The sequence below is a fragment of the Haliotis asinina genome, chromosome 11 (assembly GCF_037392515.1).
Source record: "Haliotis asinina isolate JCU_RB_2024 chromosome 11, JCU_Hal_asi_v2, whole genome shotgun sequence".
NCBI classification, from domain to species: Eukaryota; Metazoa; Mollusca; class Gastropoda; order Lepetellida; family Haliotidae; genus Haliotis; species Haliotis asinina.
Window position 1 is genome coordinate 54,430,100 of NC_090290.1, and position 24,642 is coordinate 54,454,741.

A 24,642-nucleotide genomic window follows, 5' to 3' on the forward strand; every position below is an offset into this window, starting at 1 on the left:
CGATGAATAAGTGTATCAGGGCGGAATAACACGACGTCTGAACAGAACAGAACAGGATATGTTTTATGGCGAGCACGCAACACTTGAGATGCTTGTATTTGTATTCGGTTACTGAAGAGATGGTGTTGTAGGAAACATGATCATGACGGAGCCTCCTAAGGCCTACAGTGATAAACACCTACACTGTATACGTTTATGCATCAGATGTATCAAGTACTTGCAGGATTTGGTTGGTTTTTGTGTTGGATGAGGCGGTTCAGAAATCAGCTGGATGGACTGAGGCTGTACAGGGCTCAGTTAGATGGAGTGAGGCGTTACTGAGATCAGTTGGATGGAGTGAGGCGTTACTGGGATCAGTTGGATGGAGTGAGGCGATGCAGGGGTCAGCTGACTGAAGTGAGGTGGTACAGGGATCAGTTTGATGGGGTGAGGCGATACATAGGTCAGTTGGATGGAGTGAGGCGTTACTGGGATCAGTTGGATGGACTGAGTCGATGCAGGGGTCAGATGGAGGGACTAGGGTGATAGAGGGATCAGTTGGATGGAGTGAGGCGTTACTGGGATCAGTTGGATGGAGTGAGGCGTTACTGGGATCAGTTGGATGGAGTGAGGCGTTACTGGGATCAGTTTGATGGACTGAGGCGATGCAGGGGTCAGATGGAGGGACTGAGGTGATAGAGGGATCAGTTGGATGGAGTACGGCGTTACTGGGATCAGTTGAATGGACTGAGGCGATGCAGGGGTCAGCTGACTGAAGTGAGGTGGTACAGGGATCAGTTTGATGGGGTGAGGCGATACAGAAGTCAGTTGGATAGACTGAGGCGGTACATGGGTCACTTGGATGGACTGAATATTACTAAATGTGGCGTAAAACTAGTCTCACCCAGTCCACGCGTGTACACTGTGTACAATCCTGGTCGTGATGTTACGTAAATATTCTAAATGCGTTTAACCAAGTTTCTCACTTGATGAACGAAACAACAATCCCATTTCCCAAAACTGCATTTACAGTGAAAACTTTATTCATGATAGATGCCATGGTTACCAGTCTGTGCATATGCACTGCTTACGATGCACCCAGTGTATGGCGGCATGGAGTCCTTGGTGTCTGATAATCGTAACTTAGAAGCTCATGCACCAGGGCTGGAACGGGGGTCTTATTGACATATCAAGTTTACAGTGTGACAGTCTGGCAGTTCCTAATGCTGGGAACATGTAGTCACCGACTCGAGGGAATTCAGTACTGTGTGATATAGACAGGTCATGACTTGGGTGTATTGGTAGCAGGGACGTGTCAGATCACCGGATGTCCACGTCACTTTGGATGAGATCCATTCCAGGAAACATGGAGGTATCCGCCATTTTATCGTTCAACATTCGTTTTGAAGATAGTACAAGTATGAATGCAGAAAGCCACTCAGAAAGTTGTCTGATAAATGGGATTACAGGTACAGATGTTTGTACTTTGGGGGTTAAGACCCATCCAGGATTCGAACACACACTCTCAGAGTCAGGAACCTAATCGCCAACACAGGGAGTCTGCAATATAACGGACTCTGAGACCGTGGATTCCACTAAAAGGGAAATTCGACAACATGTATTCTTTATGTAACTTTCATAAGACCAGTTATGAGACTTCCATGTTTGAGCCAGTGAGAGGGTTTGGTGTCAAATTTCCTGCTACAAAGATCTCCACGAAGGCCGTTTGACTCTCGCTCTAACTAGGCTCTATCAAATATCAAATTGCTTCCTGGTAGATATGTGAGGACATTTCAGTGTTTGACTTGAAGAACAGTTACACTGTTGATGTCATATGCAGTTCCCTAACGGTCTTCCGCGACCTATCGCGACCTTTGTTGTTAATATCTGAAAGCGTCAAAAACAACACGTTCGTCCAGAACAGTACAATCGACTCTGTTGTTAACAGAGAAATCCTATAAATATTGAAAGGGTTTGCCTCCTTTTTTAAGTGCTTATATGTGATGGAGCGCAAAGTAGATAGTGGCCATCGACCATATCTAGCCAGCTGTCATTACTGATTTCAATACATGTCGAGATGTGGTCAGTGGCCACGACTGGACGGATGAGAGATCAGGAGGTCACTGTAAAGCCATAAAGTCAATGTTTATAGACCATTCTTAATTTTTATGCATGTGACCTTTGACCGATATCAAAACGAGGTTATACCCGCGAAATCTGCGAATCGTGATGGCGACGAAATCTGGAAGCGATCTGACAGCTGTACCGTCTCTCACTTTTTCCTTCGTGGAGACTTATATTCAGATGAACAGCAGAAGTGCCGGTACTTCCCAACTGAACAAAGGCTTCAAATATTACAGTGAAGGTTTCATTTTCAATTTGCGAAGTAAGTTTCATTCATCAATTTCCATCTGTAAATGGTAACTATCGCACTGGCTGTCAATGTCATTATGTCATTGCCGATTTATGACTGAAGATGTTTTTATTTTCACATAACATGTTATCATATAAATACGGGACACGCTAATTATTATGATGTGCAACGCAGAAGCTCTTTTGTGACTTCTTTTAGTTAGATTAATGACAGACATTTACAATGTTTACATGTCACTGTGACCTACATTCAAGCATGTCAATAATCAAGGTAGTAATTGTCAGATCATATTATGTTAAATTCATATAAAATTATTCCAAGTAATTTCTATTTTCTTGTCTTGTATCTTTTTTCACTTGTAATCGTTTCCTTGCAGCATCATGTGATGACACATCTTGTGTAATAACAGCTGGCTGTCACCGTTCCATGAAGAAAAATGAATCGCCACATAAAGTAACTGTAAGTTGGGTACATGATATTGTCTGGAAACAAAATATATATTGTGTTTATTAATTGTGATAGCCTAGAGCCTAGTTGATTCATTTCATACAAGTACATGTACTATTAAATGCAGGTCACCTTAGAGATCAGTCCAGTGGTCAGAGTGGTCAGTACCAGCTGGAACTGTGCTACAGGTCAGAGCCAGTGCTGTGGTCATGTGACAGATATGTCATGAGCCTATTTCTATTAGGGATGGCAATTTTCCACGGAAATCAGGTCCTCCTGTTTCCTTTCGTGTTCTATGTATAATATTAATATATGTCTGGGTATTTTTAACTCAGGATCTGATTCTGTCATTCCTATTGTTTGAAAATATGTTTTTCTTCCACAGGTGTTTTATACCTGATGGCCCACTATAAGCACCGAGGACTGAAGTCCATCCCACGGGATGTTGCCAAGACCTCCATGCCACAGACATGGCACATCCCTAGGCTGGATAAAATAGCCGATATGTCAGTACCAGAGGTAAAGGTGTCTGGTTACAAGAATGATGGAGAGGACCGGCCTGTGAAATCAACCCTCTACAACCCCATTAGGTCTGCCCTTGCACCGTTGTAACCGTTTTTGTCATCTCGCAAGTTAAATTATCCCAGAGCAGCATGGATGGCTGCTTCTCCAGACCGAAAGGTGCTAGACCCCAGGTCCAACCCTCCTTTTGGCCTACTGGAGGTGAAGTGTCCAGACCTGCGGAATAAGGACCTCCATGATCTGCCCTACCTCAGCCGGAAAGACAATGGCCAGCTTGCTCTTAAGATAACATCAAACTACTATCATCAGATCCAGATGCAGCTGGCAGTGACTGGTTTGAAGTGGTGTGATTTGTTTGTATGGTCTGAAAGGCAACACCATCTTGAGAGAATTGACTTTTGTCCTGAGAGTTGGCAAAGTGTGGCAGACAAGGCAGATAAATTCTACTTTGATTACATTCTCTCTTAGGGTCTTTATCACTCTGTTACCAGTCATTTCTCTGTCTATTTTAATTACCTATATAATCAGCATTATTCTCAACATCAAGACAGATGAAATTAGATCATTAGATTTAATGCATTCAGAAAAATACAACAAAGGTAAACCTCTTTCATTGTTTAATTGAGGTAAGCATGTCACATATACATAAGACATTTTACCTTTTCATATTTATATTGTAATTTATCCTTTTTGAAACAAAACCTTACAATAGTATGGTATGGGCTAAGGGGAGATAATCACAGTTCCAGGAAATAATTTTGTGAATTTTTACTGAAGCTGTTATGATGCATTCGCATATCCGGTGAATTGAACCATAGCCTTTCATGAATTCAGTTCATTATATAGTCCCCAGTACCAAATATGAATGATTTACATTTGTTTTAATGGAGCATGTGTTACTTGAGCCCTTATGTCTATTTTCAAAGTGAAATATGCAAAAATGTAATATGTACTAGCCTTGCAGAAGTGCAAGTTATGTTGGTTTGCAGTTGTTGCACTTAGTACTGTGGACTATGTCAGACCACTGGTTATTACTATTGGGGTTCCGTATTATTCATTAATCACTTAATCAGGGCTACAGATAAGGAGCGTACAGGCGTAATGTACGCCTAAAACTCAATGACATACGACATAATATAAGATTTCAAGCGTATCATGTATGCACATAAATACCTTTCTACGTCAAACATAAATGAAGTTTAATGAAGTTTAAGATGAAAAGTTGTTTAATATTATAAATAACAAACTATTTCCCCGGCTTGCTGACTCAAAAATATACCAATACTCTTTCAAACCTCTCAGTACACTTCCACTTGCAGCATGAGGGGTAATTACACACACACACCGAAAAGTTTTCTAGAGCCCTGCTTAACTAAATTATTGCATTCATGAATAATAATTTGTTACCAAATAGTTGTGATACATGTCATATTCAGCACTTAGAGTATCCGTTGCAATCCTTACTTTTACCATCTTCTGTTTCCAGTACAAAATACCGACACCTATAAGCCTATAAAATTTAATAGATCTGTATATTCAGAAATTTTACATTTCATGAATATTACATATTTCACCATTTGTCAAAAAAAAATTCTTATATTGCTGCAGCACTGATTCAATGAAATGTAATTATGACATATTTTAAGGTTTGAAAAAAGATATGAAAAACCACAGCATATCATCTGTAAGTACAAATTTCTGTTTAGAATTTCCACTGTCACTACAGTTTCATTATGTGCACTGAATCTATTACAGACTGATGAAAACTAACACTGTACATAAATACTCTCTTATAGCATTAATGTAAATATGATGTATATTTTATGATCTCATAAAAATAAATTGCACATTTCTATTAATGAACATGAACACTCAATCAGTTTTCATTCATTTCTTTTTTATCAATGGTCCTTGAAAACTTGAAGTAATGCAAGCTACAGTCCACAGCTGACTGATGCTGCCCAGCTCTGCAAGAGATACTGTAGAATCAAACAGGTGATTCTCTTTAACTCTTCTGATCAGTCTTTCCACATGAATCCTAAGTGATGCAATGGGTCTCCTCTACTTCACTAGGTGTGAACTGCCCAGAGGAATACAGAAATGGAGGAATGTTAAGACCAACACCTCTCTCACTCAGTATACTGGCAATAGTAAAACCTTTGTCAGTCATAACACTGTTCCCTGGCTCCAGCAAATCTAGAATGCCAGACAATTTTGTTATTTCAACATCTGACATGACACTTGTGTATAGATTAGATACAAAGGTAATAGCACCATTTGGAGCAATGCCAATCAAGCCTTTCAGAGTGCAGGAGCTTTTGTAATGGGAATAAAACATGGAATTTAACACCAAAGCTGAGGGAATTTGGATCCTGAGCTCCGTACTGTCTAAAATGACTCTAGTAGATGGGTATGTTATCTGAAACTCAGGAGGCATGTATCTGTCTACTGGCACTCTGGAGGGCCAGATAGGAATTGATCCTAGAACAAAATACAGAAAATTTGCCCAGGTGATAATTTTTCAACTAGCAGTCGAAATGTAGCAATTAAAACGAACAGCAAGATCCTGCTCTGGTAAGCCAAGCCTCAGACATACAAAAAACATGAACATTTCATCAAAAAGGGCCATGTTTCTTGGCCTACCTGCAAGAGAAATGGCATTTGCACATGGCGTAATACATACTGCACATATTGGAGGCACTTGGCTTTACAAATTCAAAAAACTGTCTGAACAATTTTTAAGAACGAAATGATGTGTAGTACTGGATGAGATCATCATTTCCAGCGAATCTTTCTAATCCAAATCTCTCAATGGTGAGCTGTTGTTTTAACAAATCTTTCTCCTTCTCCAGCTCCAGAATTCTTTTTAGAAGATGCTGTGTATCTGGCAGGCTGACATCTGTCTGGGTCTGAGCTGACAAACTGTCCTCCTCTTCTTCATGGGGGTCACAGTCTAACAGGGAGCTTGTAGGACTGGAAAAATAAAGAATTTTACTTACAGTGGAAATCAAGAAATGTCTGTGTGCATGTTTATGTGTTTGCTCATTTCTGAATATCATGAAACACAGACGTCGGATTAATGTTTCTTTCAAAGGAATCAATGATTATGATTATCAATGAGGTGTTGCAGATACTAATCAGATTTAATGCTTTAAAATTAAACAATGCTACTAAAAAACAGACTTTGGTTTGAAGAGCATTTGAACTGAAGTAGAGCTTAAAATAAGAATGTTTTCTCATCTACAAACATGTTTCTAACTTTAAACCGACCTTTCTGATGAATTTGAATTTTTCGGCATAAATGGATGACGGATGGCTGGTGCTTTCCTCGACTTCATATTTTCCAAGGTCCAAGGAAATATGGATGGCACAGATCCTTGCTTGAGGGTCCTCCTTACTGGTGTGTACTTGTAGTCCTCGGGCCGGAGCATACAACACTCTTCCTTGTTATCTAAATACAAGTGAAGTTAAAATGAGCCCATTGCCATTATAAATATTTAAATCAAAGCTTTAAAAAGAAGCAAGTCTTTTTTTCGAATGATTACAATAAATAGTTGTAACCTCGCGCACGCAACACACTTGCTTCTTTGAGTATATAATCATTGTTCTTGCGGTCCATCTGCTACTTTTTGAACTTTTTCAATTACAGCACCACACTGAGCAATCGTTACCATGTGTTGTTAATTAACGTAATTTATCGTTTAGGCACCATGACATGTTGTTAAGGAATAAATATTATTTTTCTGTTGTATGCGCTGCTTGACAGCTGCACCTCCGATAGATTGATTGCAGTTTGAATTTGGCGCCTCAAATAACTCGAGATTTAATTCAGAAAATTCTGAATGAAAATTATAGCCTACCGTAAAGAAGGGTCCTACGTCTCGTCGAATAGCAACTTTCCACCTCTTTCGAAGAGCTTCGGGCTTTGGAAACGTGTGAAATGACAGTGAACCGTCGTTTCGTGCAACGGATGTACACAGAGGTACACAACAATGGTCAGCAGCCATCGTTGCGGGTATAACCTCGTTTTGGAATCGGTCAAAGGTCACATGCATAAATATTAAGAATCGGCTATTGACATTCATAGTAGCATTATGATTATTGTTCTATATGCTAAACAGTAAAAGAAACGCAACTCTGGTTTGTCAAGTGTTTACATAGAAGACATAAACTTGGATGCTTACATGGAAGTTTTTCGAAACTTGCCTTTCTTTTGCTGTTAAGTATATATTATTTTCCTGTTGAAATTATACGCAATAAATTAACGCATTTGAAAATTAATGCAAATTGAAACGAAAGCAAATAATTTGAACAAACACCTTCCCTGATGTATATTCAACATCAAGGTAAAGGTAGTGTAGTCAGTGGAGTACATGAACCATCACCAACGACCTGGGTTCAATTCTCTTCCTGTTGACCGTGGTGGGGTAGCCTAGTGGTTAAAGCGTTCGGTCGTCACGCCAAAGACCAAGACTCGATGTCCCACATGGGTACAATCATTATGTGGGAATCCCACTCTGGTGACCTACCAGCCCCCGCTAGGATATTGCTAGAGCCATGCCTACTGCCACGTAGAACAAAACTCATTCACTCACCCACTCGCTACGTGGGTTTTCCCCACGATGAGGTCGGGGGGCTAACTGCAGCGTGTCATACGGATGCACTCGGGTTTCACGTTTGTGCTGAATCGCCAGAGTGCACTGGCTTACATAGTGGAAACTAGGTCAAGCTTTGTCAACGTGAAAAATCAAGAAAACACTAAGTGTTAAAGTTTCCTGCTGTCGAGGCTCGTGACAGGGGTAACATATACATCGCACACCCGTCCATTGGCATCTGCTTTTAACAATAGAAGGAGGTCGGCATGATGTAAAACCTGTCACAAGTTGGGGGTAAGTTATCGAAACACGCATATTTTGTCTAAAGTTGGTGTTAGCAGTGAAATATGCATGTAGCGCACGTAGAGCTGGTCTATTTCAAAGCGTCTATCATTACCATATGTCAGTTACCACAACTGACACGTGGAGAGAGAGAGAGAGAGAGAGAGAGAGTGAGATAACGTGCTTGTCATTGTAACCATTCTGATGTCGGGTAGGGTTTGAATGGGGTTTGGTATTTGGGGTGTTGGTAATATTCGGTGTGGGGAGGGGGGGGGGGGGTGGGTAACTGAATCTTACCCAAACCGGGTGCATGCCACATCATAAGAACGTTGTTATTTGCTAGCTTACGGGGATGATATCGGGAAAATCTCTCAGTTACTGAAAGCCACATCGTTAAATGGTGGTTCGTCACGCCCCAATCGCTTTAATACATCCTGTTATGGGTGCTAATATCATAGCCTGAGCGGTGCAGTAGATGATGAGGTCACTATGTCCAGGTCTGTGCCGCCACACGCTCGTGTTTGTTAGGTCATTGTGTGTCGCAGCATAATCATCACTAGTCTAAATTTAGCAGACAGTTATTGTCTGAGATGGGACCACTTACGAGGTCAGGGACGGTGGGGTAGCCTCGTGGTTAAAGCGTTCGCTCGTCAAACCCAATGTCCGGGTTCGATTCCCCTCATGGTAAAATGAATGAAGCTCATTTCTGGAGTTCCCCGCAGTGATATTGCTGGAATATTGCTAAGAGCGGCGTAAATTACAACTCACTCACTACGTGGCCAAGTTGGTAGAGCGTCTGCAGAGAAAACGGTGTCGGTGTTTGAATCCTTTCTGTCACATCCTAACTGATATTATTGTGACCCAGAGTGGATCTTGGTCTCAAGAGGATTAAGAGGGACAGGTCAGCTCAAAGTCCACTGAGTGTACTGTGTCGGTGTCGCTTAACCATGTTACGCTGTGGCACAGTACTGCAGTTAAGTGGCATTATAATACAGGCACGTAGGCAGCTGTACGTAGCTACCTACACGCATGCACGTTGATATCTTCAAATACGACGATATGGATGCCAACTTTATTGTCTAACACGACGTTTCTGGGCTTCTTGGCTACTCCTTGCTCCTTCTTCGGGAAGCAACAAGCAGCCAAGAAAGGTTATCTTATACAATAAAGAAGTTGCCATCCATACACTCGTCTCATATATTCACCACGTTCTAAATGCTTTGAACAATATTTGATCAAGACCATTTACTGAGCAATGAAGTATTCTGCAGTGTATTTGTTGTGTGTTTTAGAGTGAAACAAAGAAATAGCCCCACCCAGTCAACATAATTCGACTGTGTACTTACACACCACAGCTGGGTGTACCATAGTTTGTGCATCACGCCAAAGGCCCGGGTTCTGTTCCCCACATGGGTACAGTGTGTTAAACCCATTTGTTGGGTCCCCTGTCGTGATACTGCAAGAATACCGCTAAGCAATGCGATTCGAACTCAAGTCTAAGGTAGTAGGAGCTATCGCTTCATTTGTTAGCCTGCTCAATCGACCTCATGCAAGCGAGAGTAGTCCACCTACATCTGGATATCATAACGTGAAGATGCATAACACGAAGACAGAACATCAACACAAGCTATGGGTAAACATACTGGCGAGTGTCCATAGATGACAATTATATCAGTTTTCATGAGGATGATCCATACCATTCACTGCCCACACAGTTCAACTACCTGGTGTGATTTAGTAGTTTGATGCGAGGAACAGTATTTACACAGACGTGAGTAGCGCTAGTTCAATAGCGACTGTCCAAGAGAAATGCAAACAGTTTATCTTACTTTTGAAAATTGCGTTACTTTAATTTATGAAATAAAATATTTCTTTCGAAAACTAAAATAATCATTTAGGGGTTTTGTTGGACACAATTCACAGACATATTACTACAAAAGGAAAACAAATGTCGTCTTTAAATTCTTCCACACCAGACGGCAAGTGAAGTACTAAAGCCGGCCGACCGTAGCCATAGGGTATGCATGAACTGGTGACAAATGTGGCGAGACTTTGTTGTGATGGGGTCAGACAGTCCTGGGCAATGTCTTTATGTTCAAGACATTCGATGATATTTTATCAGTGTCGGGTTATATCGGATTTGTTCTATGATGAAAGTGGGTGAATGTTATTTTGCTCATTACGTGTCCCACACGGCATTCTCTTAGACGGGGTAAACCTGGGTACAGAGCCCTAGAGGCGTGGGTATAACACACTAACCTAGTTATGTGCCGATCATACCACGGTGGCAGTAGTGGGATATCATTTTTGAGGTAGAATTTCTACGGTTTCCTCATTCAGGAAAGGCGCATGAAACAATGAAAAAACAAATTAAAGAACAGAACAAGTTAATGATCTAATCTATAATTTCCATTCTCTAGCGGTCTTTGTCACTTTTAAAATGTGTCGCTGGTTTTGAATCAGGGATGCTGGTTTAGACTCCGCCTGCAAGTGACCTTGACCTTAAATATCGAGACGTACTTTCGGTAGATAGGGCTTTCGTGAATACCATTTGTTAATTTGCAATTATTTACCGAGCATCTGATGGTTGTAACTGCATTTATCTTCTTATCCCCGATGAGGTAGTACATATTACATTTGCGTTTCAACGCAGGTTAATATTTTCACTGACTGAAGTTTGAACTGTCTACAGTTCAAACGTCAATTAGAGCTGCTCTGGTGACTATGCGTTAATTTCGAGAAGACAATATTTTCACAAAATTGTAATATATGTCTCATGTGTGAAATTCATTGTTGTGATCTAATGTGAGTTCTGTCATGGTAAACACCACCGCACGCGTGTCTTATTTATTTTTTTTACAAAATGCCGAATGTGTGAAGACCCTTGTTAACTAGAAATCGTCTTCAGTAGTCCGTACATGTTGTAAGAGGCGACTAACGGATCGGGTAGTCCGAGTTGCTGACTTGCTTGACACCTACTGATTCCCAATTGCGCTGATTGATGCTCATGCTGTTGATCAATGGATTGTCTGGTTTAACCTGGATTATTCACAGTCCGCCGCCACAAAGCTGGAATATTGCTGAATGCGGTGTATAACTAAACTCTTTCACTCACTTTTCACTTGATATGTCAAACGTAATTTTCATTGCAATTTAAGTTGACCTAGAAGAATGTTCTCTAAAACAAATCACATGCAAATTGCAGGCGTCCAAATTCCGACAAAACATGTTTTCGTAAGGGACAACTTGCAATAAGCATTGTTACTACGTTTAGTTTCCTCTCTGGGCATGACATTTGCAGTGTTTGCTATATTCTCGTTAGAATACTTGCAACGGATATTGACTTTTGAAATTAATCGTCAGTGAAAATGCATTCATTCATCAAACAATATATAGTCTGGTTCATAATTATTGAGAATTTTTCTTCTTACTTTGAGCTATCCTAACACCTCAACTGATTCACTGATACTTAAAACTAAGTAATGGTATAAAGGAGGTAACTCATCTTGGCCTACTGAGTATAGTACAATTAGAGTTACCTCCCCTGAATTTGTAGCAGACGTCATTTTCCTCAGCACTGTCAATAATGTCTGCTGAAGATAAAAGAAGGTTGATTTTTGAGTTGTGTAATCAAGGAATTGATGATGTAAATACATTGGCAGAGAGAACAGGAACTCCTCTTTCTACTGTGTATAGGATTAGGAAGAATTTTAAAGAGGGAAAGGATTTTGGGCACCAGAAAGGAGCAGGGAGGCCCAGAAAATTGGACTTCTCAGATCGCGTCCGGTTGGGAATTTTAGCGTCTAAAAAGCAAAGGGCAAGCATCTCCAACATCAGGTATGAAATGATAGAAAGGGGATCAACAGTTGTATCAAAATCTACAGTTAGAAGAAATTTGATTGATGTTGGAAGGGAGAAAAAGACTGGAATTCCTTCTCCCCTCATGAAACAAGAACATAAAGACAGGCGTGTTGAGTGGTGTTTGGCACATGCAAACTTTGACTGGGAAAATGTGATTTTTACTGATGAAAGCTCAATATGGGTATATCCCAATAATGTGAAAATATGGACAAAGTCTGCGTCAGCACCGTTGTATCAACGACCTAAGTACAGCCCAAAGTTTCATGTATGGGGAGGGATATCCTTATTAGGAACGACCCCGCTGTGTGTGTTTGAGGGACATCTGACAAGTCAACGCTACACTAACATATTAGATAATTTTCTCCTTCCAAGTGCACATGTGTTTTATGGAAATGACTGGATTTTGCAGCAAGATAATGATCCTAAACACATCGCAAAACATGCCAAGCAGTGGTTTCAGGAGAAAAATGTGACTGCATTACCATTTCCTGCATATAGTCCTGACTTAAATCCCATTGAGAACATTTGGGGGATGATGAAGGAATGTGTGAATCAAAAGGGGTTGACAAAAATTGAAGACATGAAGAGAGAAGTGGTCCGATACTGGGACAGCATAACTCACGAGACACTAACCTCTCTGATAGGAAGTATGCCTACCCGTCTTAGACTGTGCCGTGAAGCTCAAGGAGACTTGATAAAATATTAAATTGTTACCTACACAACATGAAAAGGTCAGTTCACTTTCACAATACATTCAATTTTATCTGATTTGTTCTCGTTTAATAATATGAAATGCTTTAGCTATTCTCAATAATTTTGAACCATACTGTATATAAGCTCCCGGTAGCAATTACTAATAAAATCCTTATTGGAGGATAACTTTGAAATGGTGAAATGTTTAATGGCCAGTAGGCGAACGTCCCTCGAAAGGCTTTTCAGGCGTACTGAGCGTTCCCCTTTGTTGGCATCGTTGTTTTGTTTAGCGAAAAGTAGGGATGGACTCGTCTGAATTGCGGAACTGCATGTAACGTTCTTATTGAGGTGGCTGTCGGGATTTTCTTCCTTAATTCGCTTCCACTTTGGATATATGTGATGTCAGACGTGAAGTCATGTAATAAAAATGGATATGGCTGGCAGGAAAGTGCTTTGATCAGGTATCAGGTTGTGAGAGGCATACATGTATAATACAAAAGGTTTCACAGTTGAGATGAGCAGTGGGATATAATGATTTCTGAGGCCCTGTAGCAATGGCGGCAGGTTGCTGTTTTTGTTTCTGTGAGTAATTGAAAACTGTATTCTGTCTGATGACAGAGCCAGGACCGAACATGAAACTCTAACGTAGTGCTTATTGTCTCACGCACTCAGATCCGAGTTGTTCTTACTGGGGAAAACATGGAGAAGCTTTGCCTTTGAAGACCCTCCTGAAACCTGAAAGCTGCGTTGTATTCTCATATGAGTTTCTCTCCAAACATCATGGTTGTAGAAACCACGCAGTCCTTCACACTGCAGGAAAATAATAGAACCTAAACGCTAACGTTGTAAGTGAGTGAGTTTGTTTATGTACCGCCTTTAGCAATATTCCAAAAATATCACAGCAGGCTACACCAGAAATGGGCTTCACATATTGTTCTATTGTTCTCATGTGGGGAATCGAACCCTGGTCTTAGGCGTGACGAACGAACGCATTAACCACTAGCCTACTCGCTCTTTTTAAGACAATACGGAGTGAACATTATGTATAATGGAATAACTCAAAACCAGTGATAGGATCAAGTGTTTGCGAAAAAGGAAAATGTTCCCTGCTGCACCGGTATTACCATTCATAAAATTTTCATTAAATTGTCTTTTTACCCGCACGTCAGGCAGTGGTATCCCTAACAACCCTTAAAAAATAAAACGACATTGGATCATCGACTTGAGTGAATGAGTTTAGTCTAGGCCGATTCTAGTAATATTCCAGCAATATCACGGCGCGGGACACCAGAAATAGGCTTCACACAGTTTACTCGACTGGGGAATCGAACCCGTCTTCACCGTGATCAGTGAACACTCTAACCATTAGGCTACTAATTAGCTTGACCAGCCCCTACGTAACCAGACATTTCATTGACCCCTTTTAGTTGTAATGAGTGAGTGAGTGAGTGAGTTTAGTTTTACTCCGCACTCAGCAATATTCTAGCTATATGGCGGCGGTCTGTAAATAATCGAGTCCGGACCAGACAATCAAGTGATCAACAACATGAGCATCGATCAGCGCAATTTCGAACCGATGACATGTGTCAACCATGTCAGTGAGCCTGACCACCCCATCCCGTTAGTCGCCCCTTATGACAAGCACAGTCGCCATTTATGGCAAGCATGAGTTGCTGAAGCCCTATTCTATCCCGGGACATTCACGGGTCCTTTTAGTTGTAAAAGTGCTATTATGCGTAGTTACAAATTTAAGTTTAACCAGCTTTCAAACATATAATTGGCACTTGTTTGAGTGGCATTTTAGAAGTTGAGGTGTACAAATAGGACAAATTGTATGGATAACAACTTCTTTATTGTGTGATAGCGACGTTTTGGTGCAGATTCTTGTACCGTTGTCAAGCATGAATGATGCATAAAATCCAGAACTTGTATATATATACTAATACAAACAATGGGATAACATAGTATACAGAGGAAACACACATGATAACCGGAGCAACATAATGCCATAATTGGGGAAACAGAAAGCTGGGGAAGCCAGTAGTAGACAAAGGATAGTGAATGGAAGCCAGACATGTACAAATAAAGGGGGGTTACAATGAAGGAGGATGAGATGTTTATACAATAGATTGGGCTTGGTAGAGGAGTGCATCATAAGCAGATGGAATGAAGTATCCTTGGTCACGGTTGATGGTGGGCTTGTGGCGTTTGATGTGAATGGCTTCGGTGAGTTTGCGTTTGGTGAAGTCCGTTTGGTTGTTGGCTAGGATTGTGATGTCAACAACAACCAAACGGACTTGACAGCGGTACAAGAATCTGCACCGAAACGTCGCTATCACACAATAAAGAAGTTGTTATCCATACAATTTGTCCTATATAATTGTCACGTCAATTTAATTTAAATATCTTTATATTTACGATAGATCTTATATTTTTTGTTCGCAAGCCATATATCAACTTTCCTTCCTCAATATTGCACATCCCATTGCTCTGTACCCAATATTTTGTAAGCAATAACAACATCCTCAGTTACAAGCTAGCCGGCATACAACCGTATCGAGAACTGACACCATGAACAGATCGATGCAGGGACTCAGACATGTACTTGGCGATCAGTGGATAAGCGCATGCTCATTGCCAGCCTAAGTAAACTTGTCTCCCAACTCTACAGCATTGCTTCTCTTGTTTCTCCTCACAGCGTACCTGGACATCGACACCGCCACGCCCCTTGTATACATATCATTTACGTGTGGATATATAGACTTCTACACAAGAGGCTGTTTTCACTGGAATTTAATTGTGCAACTACCAACAGCGACAGACACGAGGTAAGTGCAGTTATTCCGACCATGCTTGTACCACAGGTCCTGGTCAGTCACGTGTGTCTGATTGATAGTTGTTGAGAGAAACCTCGTTAATGTGGACGAAATCGGCTTATGTAAGTCATCAAGAGTTAGAATAAAACTGAATATTGTCGGATACAGAGGAATGTCCGGTTAGTTCTACACTGTGTTTCCAATAGACGTGTTATAGTCGGGTTTCAGGATAAGGAAGAGGTCCTGACTAACAAGCTTCCGTGCTGACAAGTGACTTGTCCTAACTGACAAGATTCAAACTAACAAGGGAATCGAAGTGTCCCGACTTACGAGATTCCACTAACAAGGGAGCTCGAGATATCCTAAATAGTGACGATGGGTGTCCTGACTAACGAGGTCCCAGTGACAATGGAAGTGTCCTGACTAACGAAGCCCCAGTGACATTGGAGGTGTCCTGACTAATGGGGTTCCATTGACACTGGAGGTGTCCTGACTAACGAAGCCCCAGTGACAATGGAGGTGTCCTGACTAATGAGGTTCCATTGACACTGGAGGTGTCCTGACTAACGAGGACCCTGTGATAATGGAGATGTCCTGATTAAAGAAGTTCGACTGATAATGGAGGTGTCCTGACTAACGTGGTCCAAAAGTGTAGGGAGGTGTCCTGTCTAACGGAGTTTCACTGACAATGGAGGTGTCCTGACTAATGAAGTTCCACTGACAATAGAGATGTCCTGACTAACGAGATTTCACTGACAGTGGAGGTGTCCTGACTAATGAAGTTCCACTGACAATGAAGGTGTCCTTACTGAAGAGATTCCCCAGACATGGGATGTGTACTTTGACAAGGGAACTGTCCTGACTAACGAGGTTCCACAGAATATAGACGTGTTCTGACTAATGAAGTGACATTGACAATCGAGGTGTTTGACTACCGAGGTTCCACAATGGAAATGTCCTGACTAACGAGGTTCCACTGACAAGGGTGTTGCCCTGACTAACGAGGTTCCATTGACTAGGGAAATGTCCAGACTAACGAGGTTCAATTGACTAGGGAGGTGTCTTTACAAACGCGGTGACACTGACAAGGGAGGTGTCCTGACTAACGAGTTTCAAGTCTAATGCTGCTGTCTGTCTATTGTTTTAATTGAAGCCTCGATTTAATGAGATGGTTGAGAGAGAAATCTTTAAGTCACTAATCCTAGCCTTATTTTCACAGTATGCGTCACAGGCTCTTCTGTATTCTACACTACCTGGACACAGCTCGTTAAACAAAAATAAAATGTTCAATTTGTCGTCGCCGACATCATATCCGTTGGGGTGATATGAAATTAACATAAATACGTGTCCCAAAATAAATGCACAGGTTATTGTCACCATGAGAAAGGGATATTTACATTACGAACTTAAGTTGATGAGAAGACCTTAAGCAACAATGTACGATGTTTGTTATGGTATATGGTTACGGAGTGGGAATGTTGTCAAGGAGGACAGTAAATGGTGATAATTATGTTGATGGTAATGACGTTGATGCTGCTGTTGATCATGATGCTAGCGTTGTTAACTATGCTGACAGTGATAACGACATTGTTCATGATAATAGTGTTGAAACTGATGTGGTCAATGAAGGGCATGATGACGATGATGATGATGATGGTGGTGGTGGTGGTGTTCCTGCTGCTGCTGCTGCTGCTGCTGCTGCTGCTGATGATGATGAAAAGGCCAACAATGTGATGGATGTTTGGAACTGATTAATGGAGATTTGATGGCGAGATATCGGAAACTAGCAGGTGCGCGGACATTGGATCTATAGAGGAGTCAAACATTGACAGCCTGGATGATTTACATATTGAAGGATTCACTTTGTATTTCCAGCATAGAGAGAAAACAGTAAGGGAATCAGGGGGCGAGGTGTTGCAATAAGAGATAGATATGCTAAGTCTGTTGTGCCTGTTGGGGGTAATAGTGACTATCTAATCTGTATTAAGGATTCTCTCACTTCTTGATATTGACAATCACATGTATAATGGAAATATTTATATTCCCCCAGAAGGTACCAGATATGTTTCTAATGATATATTTGATATGTTAGAAGAATGTGTTAGGAACTATTTAGCGATGAGGGACTATTTAAGTATCGTGGGTGATTTTAATGTTAGAACTGTCACCACTGTCAGTTTGATGAGCACATCGTTGAGGAAATGAATATTGATTTGCCAGATATTACTTCAACCTTGGATTACCTGCTGAAAGGAGCTCCGAAGACAAAGAAACAAATTAACAAATTTGGATCTGAAATGATTGCTGTATGGGCAATCCTGAATATGTTCATGTGAAATGGTAGGATAAGTAAAGATATATGTGTTCGCAAAACCACATGTAAGGATAGTTCAGTTAAAGACTATCTCATGTCATCAACTTTGGTTCTTCCCTTTTCAAAGGTTTTGAACAACAAAAATTCTAACCTCTATTTTCCGATGTTCATTGTCCTATATTTTTCAGTGTGGGAAATGGGTCCGCGCACTTGCTAGTTTCCGATATCTCGCCCTCAAATCAGGTAAACCATAGTAATCACACCAACAGACCAAGACGTTGCGAGATAGGATAGATTGATAAATTTCGTCAAACAATAAGAAACAAACAAACTGAAATAACAAACTGAAAGCTAACCACCCTGACTGAGCTTGTACAGTTAGCTCGTGAAGGTCACTGCGACCCAGAGCATGTCAACTCCCTCTCGGGTACTTCTTGATGTAGCTCGTGAAACGTTTGGTGTTAGACCCGTTCCCAAGAACAGACCTAGAAAATTTAAATATGCAAATAAATATAACAATGGTTTGGACCAGAATGTACAAAAATGAGCAACCAATTTCGTAAAGCTAAAAGAAAGTTTACAAAAAAATCACAGTCACAAATACGTGGATCTCAGCTGAGACAGATATCGAAAGCCTATGAACGTTGTATGAACAAATATATGAAAAACATATGTATGACATGAACAGGCAATTCAGAATTAAATTTCAGAAGAAAGCTAAGCTAATCCGGGCGCTAAACCCAGTACCAAACCATCCACTGACACTTATTTTCACTATTATAAAGATCTAAATGAAGACAGATATAGAAATAATGGTGACAACTGCAGCCCTCAACAAGAAGCGAACTAAGTCACTTGGCTCTGACAGTTGAACCAACTGACGTACTACTCCCCGCTTTAGAAAAAATGTTTCAATTTAATACCAAACTCAGGGGTATTACTGGACTCATGTTAAAATGGTATTATCAAACTAATATACTAGGGGAAAGGCAACCATCTAGGCGTAAACTCTTATCGCTCAATCACTATCTTCAGCTGTTTGGGCAAGCTGTTACCACCATTATTATGAATACACGGTTAACTCATTAACTGGAGGTCAGTTGTATTGTGAATTCATCCCAAGCTGGATTCCGCAAAGGCCTCTAAACAACTGATAATATTTTTGTGTGACACATAATACATCAAATTCTGAAAAGTTGAGAAAAAGTTATTTTGTGCATTTATTGATTTCACAAAGGCTTTTCAGACAGTATTGGGGGTAGCTGGTCTCTGCTTGAAACTAATTAAAATAAACGGACAATTTATGAGATTTGTTAAAATATGTGTCAGCAGCTCAAAACAGCCGTTCCGTCGACAGTGATATATCTTATATCAAAGGAATTCTTCCTTTAGAACTCAATTGTTAGGCAAGGAGAAACTCGATCGCCAATGCTGTTTTCGTTGTTTATGAACGATGATTGATGTAATCAAACAGTTACCGCAGATAATGTTCCCCTTTCCATCACTTTCATATCATTGTTGTATGCTGATGATACTGTCCTTTTAAATGATAACCCATCAGTTTCTCACCAGTTTCATCGATTATAGTAAGAAGAGGAAACCAAATGTGATTGTCTCGAAAACAAAAATTGTGATATTTGGTGGTGGCTCCACAAAACATACAAAAGAAGTCATTCAAATTCGGAGATCGATATCTTAATACAGTAGACGATTACACATATCTTGGAATAACGTTTTGTATAAACAGAAGGCTTAAAAAGCTATTAACTGTCTGTCAGAACGTGCTATGAAAGCAATATTCTCTCTGTTACAAAAGGCTAGAAATGTTAATTAACCAACTGACTGTCTGTTATCAGCTTTCGACGCTATGGTTGTCCAGATACTATTGTATGGTTATGAGGTATTGGGTCAAGAAAAGCTTGTTACTCTTGAAAAGGTTCACCTAAAGTTTTTAAACATTTCGGCTGGTCTCAACACCTGTTTTCCTTCGCTCATGCTTTACGTTGAATTTGGAAGATGACCATTGCACGCACATAGCTATTTATAAAAGAGTTATTTCCTTCTGGCATAAACTTGCAAGCAGCATGAAGTCACGTAAACCTTTTAAATATTTAAGATACTGTAAAACATAATACCTGGTTTTCTTTTATCAAGTCAATTCTCGATACATGTGGCGTCTCGTGTGTTTTTGAAAACCCGTCAATCTGCTCAACATCATGGCTTGCTTCAGTGGTTGATACAACAAATTAATTTCAACAATCATGACTCTCAGAAATAATTGCAAGTTCAAAAGGTGTACACTACAATTCTACCAATTCTACTATTTACCAATTTGACGTTTCAGACTAAAAATCCTAAGATTAAAACAGGCCGATATCTAGCAGTTCATGTGGAAGAACGTGTCTGTCAATTATTTTGTAACTCACCTGCTGTTGGTGACGAGTTTCAGTATTTACTGAAGTGCGAGACTCTCTCCGAACAGTAGCTGCAGCTGATTAATAGTTAGTAATGTACTAGTATCTGGCCAAATTTTATAAAAATTATAAGACTGCCCTATAAAAGTCTTAGAGAACTGAAAGACATCCACATTTGTCACTGTTATCTTAAAACTTTGCTGATTATGTCCATCAAGACTTTTCGTTTAATGTATTGTAACCATGTATGCATGTACAGTTCTTATATACTCTATATTAATAATCGACTAATATATATGTGCGCAAGAATCAATGTATATAGCCATCTTGTGTCTGGCAATCATGTATCCTCATGTACCACCCTTGATGATGATGATGATGATGATGATGATGATGATGATGATGATGATGATGATGATGATGATGATGATGACGACGACGACGACGACGACTAATCACGCATTTGGGAACCCCTAAAGCTATTCGGTATTGAACGGCTCTCGGCACCAACGGTTCATATCCAGGAGAAGGCTGCCAGGTTTTGACAGCGTATTGTGGCTTCGAGTGTGGTTAGAAGTTAGGTGGGAACAAAATTGTGAGGGCGTGAGGTGGGTTTAAAGACGCTGTGCCAGTTACATAGCAATGAGTCAGTCTGATGTCGGAGCTCAAACAGATGTAGTCTTAACACCGTGAAACTTTTGTTAATCCTTTAAATAGAGCGCTGATAAATTTCGAACTTTGATCAGGGCGAACCGAAGCTGGGACATATGATAACAAGGTACCAGCGCGCCAACCGTAAACCTTAAGACTAGTTTAAATAGAATAGAATACAAATTGGCCAAAAGAAAGATGCTTCAGAACAGGGTGAAGTTATGAATGTAGATCTCCTGCAGCATTCACGGACCTCAGGTTGATTCTTTCAAGAATGTTAAACAGAGAGTACTACAAGGGGTCTCATTACATAAGAATTGTACGAAACGAGTGTCCTCTCTATGGCATCTGACAGACCGAAAGCGAGGGAAGGTCATGAGTTTCGTATAAATCGTATGTAATGAGGCCGAGTGTGGTATTTTATTTATTACCCACGTCTGCCATGCAGTAAATTGACAAAATAGCATTTTTGGGGTTATTTTTATGATTTCAAACCGAAGTAGTTTTATAAAGAAGTGTACATACCGTAGAACACTTTTAGCATGACGTCACACTGTAATGACGTCACTACGTCTGCAGCCTTGGTAACTGACGTCACGATGCATGTCAGCTGTCAGCGCGTAGGACAGCCTGAAACTAAAATTCTCTGTAGCACCCTGTTTCTTGGATTGCAGTTACTTCCTCAGCTAACATCACTGGTGGAAAAATTGCGTTTATGTTTTTAGACCGATATAATGCCCCAGTTCGACTCACAGTTAAACTGTGACACGGCAACGTCCGCAATGTTTACATTCCTACAATGCATATAGGTTGTAGAATGAATGAATTCTCGTGTTTGTTACGAATGGAAACGCAGTTCCATCACAATGTGACATAACTGAGAGGTCTTCGGTTATCCAGTCAAATCGTTAGAATCTCAGGTGAACTTGTAACGGCACAGGTCAACGCTATATAACACTCGTGTGACGTGAGATTAGTATGCAGCTACCCACACGTTGACCATGTGGGTAATAACGTGCGAATACCATTTATGCTGTATTACATTTGTAAACTAAATGGCGTGAGTAATTTGTTTGGATGTCTGACAAATAAATATAAATTAGTGTTGCGTGATGTTTTTACTTTTAAGATAACTCAGCATTCCGTAATAGATATGTATGTTTATATTATGTGTATGTATATTCAGACTTCACTAGCGCTTGGCGTTAACTCAATGTAAACATAATGGTCGATATCATGATATCACAATGTGAAGTAAAAGATCATGAGATAGCTGTGTCGGAATGTATCAGTCCAATTATATACCCTTCAGTGAAATCACCAAAGCGTTGCTAATGTCCTCTAATCAGAAACAGACGTCCCAGACGGTAACTATGAATAAATAAGATTTATTCGGGTTTTTTTCATTGACGTTTAATGAATCATATTAGTAATCAGATTCTCGAGTGTTTCCTCCCGTTCTTAGATCCATGCCTCTGTGTGAATTAACTTTCATATCTGCCATGCTATTAGACCACCTGCGACGTTCACAGACAAATTCTAGAAATGAACAAATAAACTTCAGTGAATTTACTCAGAATGAAGCATTGCAACCACAAACACGACAGACAGGAAACACGGTAGAACTCTGTTGATACATACACTTCAGAAATTGATATATGCAGGGATCACCTTTGAACATTACGAGATAATTTTCTTCAGATATATATGACAGGTTTTTCTGTTGATAGACACCAGAAGTCATCACTGCTGCTATGAATTAAACATGATGAAGAATTGACCCAGGCAAGAGATCTGAGCGGGTGCATGTAGGCAGCATGTCTGAAGTGTCAGCTATACTCTAACACTAACTCTAAATGAGAAGCGCAGGAGGTTAACATAGAGCAATCACTGTCAGTCGATATTAATGTATTCAAATAAAAGCCTACGATAATCGATGATGTTTTATTACACCATTAGCGTAATTACTGTTTGTCAAAATGTGTCGTAAACACTAGAATTATTCACCCTGTCCATTTTCTTAATGGCGTAGCTAACATCGCTACATGTACACGTGATATTGCGATCGTTGGGAAACTTGTCATGTTACTTATGTATTATGCATTCCTTGCGAAGTCATTTCTAGATGTACATGTAAAATACATAAAAAATACATGTACATCTCGAAAATAATCACTTCCGAATATCCACCCGTAATGGCTACTTTTGGAAACACATCATGATCAGCTATGACAAACTGAATACGTGAACATGGGAACAAGTTTCATTGTACCTTTTAAACATTTGTGATGTCAAATAAGGCAAAGCGCCTCTAACAACTCATTTCAAACATTGCTACATCACCCTGTGCAAAAAAGTAACTTCATCTAGACGACAAGATGTAGCTCTGGCATATCACTCTGCAGGAATCACACCCTGATATTCGTCGTCTAATACAATGGAAACACTGATCCACAGATCCTAGTTAACAAGAAGCAACGATAAATATACATCAACGCAAATGAAGCTATATGTACGTCAGTGCGTTAGGTTATACACACCGGCATCAAGGAGGACACACCAGAGGGGGCCTTCTCACACTGAAGATTGGAACCGAGACTGCCTTAACCGAATTTTATCTACTGCTTTACCCTGCCGCCCCAAATGTATGTAAAGAAATGATCCCCCAATCCCACCCCACCCCACCCCCATCCAATCAACCCTAACCCACACACTCCAAAAATACACACGGCGATCGCAAATAATTTATAGTAATGGTTGTGTATAGCAGGTTATGTAGTTCTAAGTTCAAACGGAACATGTCCGCTGGAGTCGCTGTTGACCAAGTGCGTTGTCAGTAAAGGTGACTGCACGCACGTGTGTACCCACTTTGCTGGCGCACAATGACGGTCAACTGTGGGGCACTTAACTGAAATGCATTTCAATTATACGGGTTCCTTCCTGGACAGTCTCTGATTGGCACCGGGTCATCTCCTAATGTACTTGACCTTAGTGTCCTCCACCAACTTTCAAACATGGCAGCCACAGATAATTACATGACGAATGTAAGGTTTGGTACTGAGGACAATATCAGCATCCCCGAGAGAACATACATATCCTGTTTAAAATGGAGACAAATATATAGATTGCTGTATAGATTGCTGAAAACCCTTTCAGCAATTTATGTACACAGAGTTACCTGTGTCTCAAACAAGCAACACAAAATTATTTATCGCATCCTTTATGCCTGAAACCTATTAACAGATTAGACCGATGATTAAAATGAACATTTAAACAAACATGGCATGACGTAGGATCTTTTTCAGTTTCGTTAAGACATCAAGTTGTGGTTCTGACTAGTTTGGTTCAAAGAAAATCACTAATGAATCCCATTTTTTTCCAAAGAAAACCTTCATTTACAATGCAAACGTCATATCAAGAGTGAAAACGTGTTCAATTCCGTCCCTAACACCTCACGGGAAAACAATCTTGCGACATTGACATAATACAATTGTCTATAATGAACTCTCTGGTTGCTCACAAGATACATGAAGATGATAAAAGAAATCTAAAAGTCCAAACGAAACCCGATTTCCCACGTCAGCCTCAAACAAAGAACAGCGTGCTGTCTTTACGTTTTCGCGTGACGTTGCTCCCGTTTCTGGCGAGATCTTGAGTGAAGGTAAAGATTGATACATTGTGGGAAGCGCAGGCC

At 40.3% G+C, this 24,642-nt stretch overlaps 1 protein-coding gene and 1 pseudogene across 3 annotated transcripts in view; both read left to right on the plus strand.

Annotated features, from left to right (window-relative positions):
* Positions 1–2,151: 2,151 nt before the first annotated feature.
* On the plus strand, positions 2,152–3,412 carry LOC137255558 (uncharacterized; annotated as a pseudogene).
* A 4,576-nt stretch (positions 3,413–7,988) lies between these two features.
* The window catches only part of LOC137256345 (calcitonin receptor-like), a 172,151-nt gene continuing 155,497 nt past the window's right edge, over positions 7,989–24,642 (plus strand). Inside the window, exons 1-2 of one of the 3 annotated variants that reach the window (XM_067794125.1) lie at positions 7,989–8,211; positions 15,452–15,581. The gene's annotated coding sequence lies outside the window, so the exon portion shown is untranslated. The remainder of the gene's footprint in view (positions 8,212–15,451; positions 15,582–24,642) is intronic. The other 2 variants (XM_067794122.1, XM_067794123.1) reach the window with 2 other exon arrangements.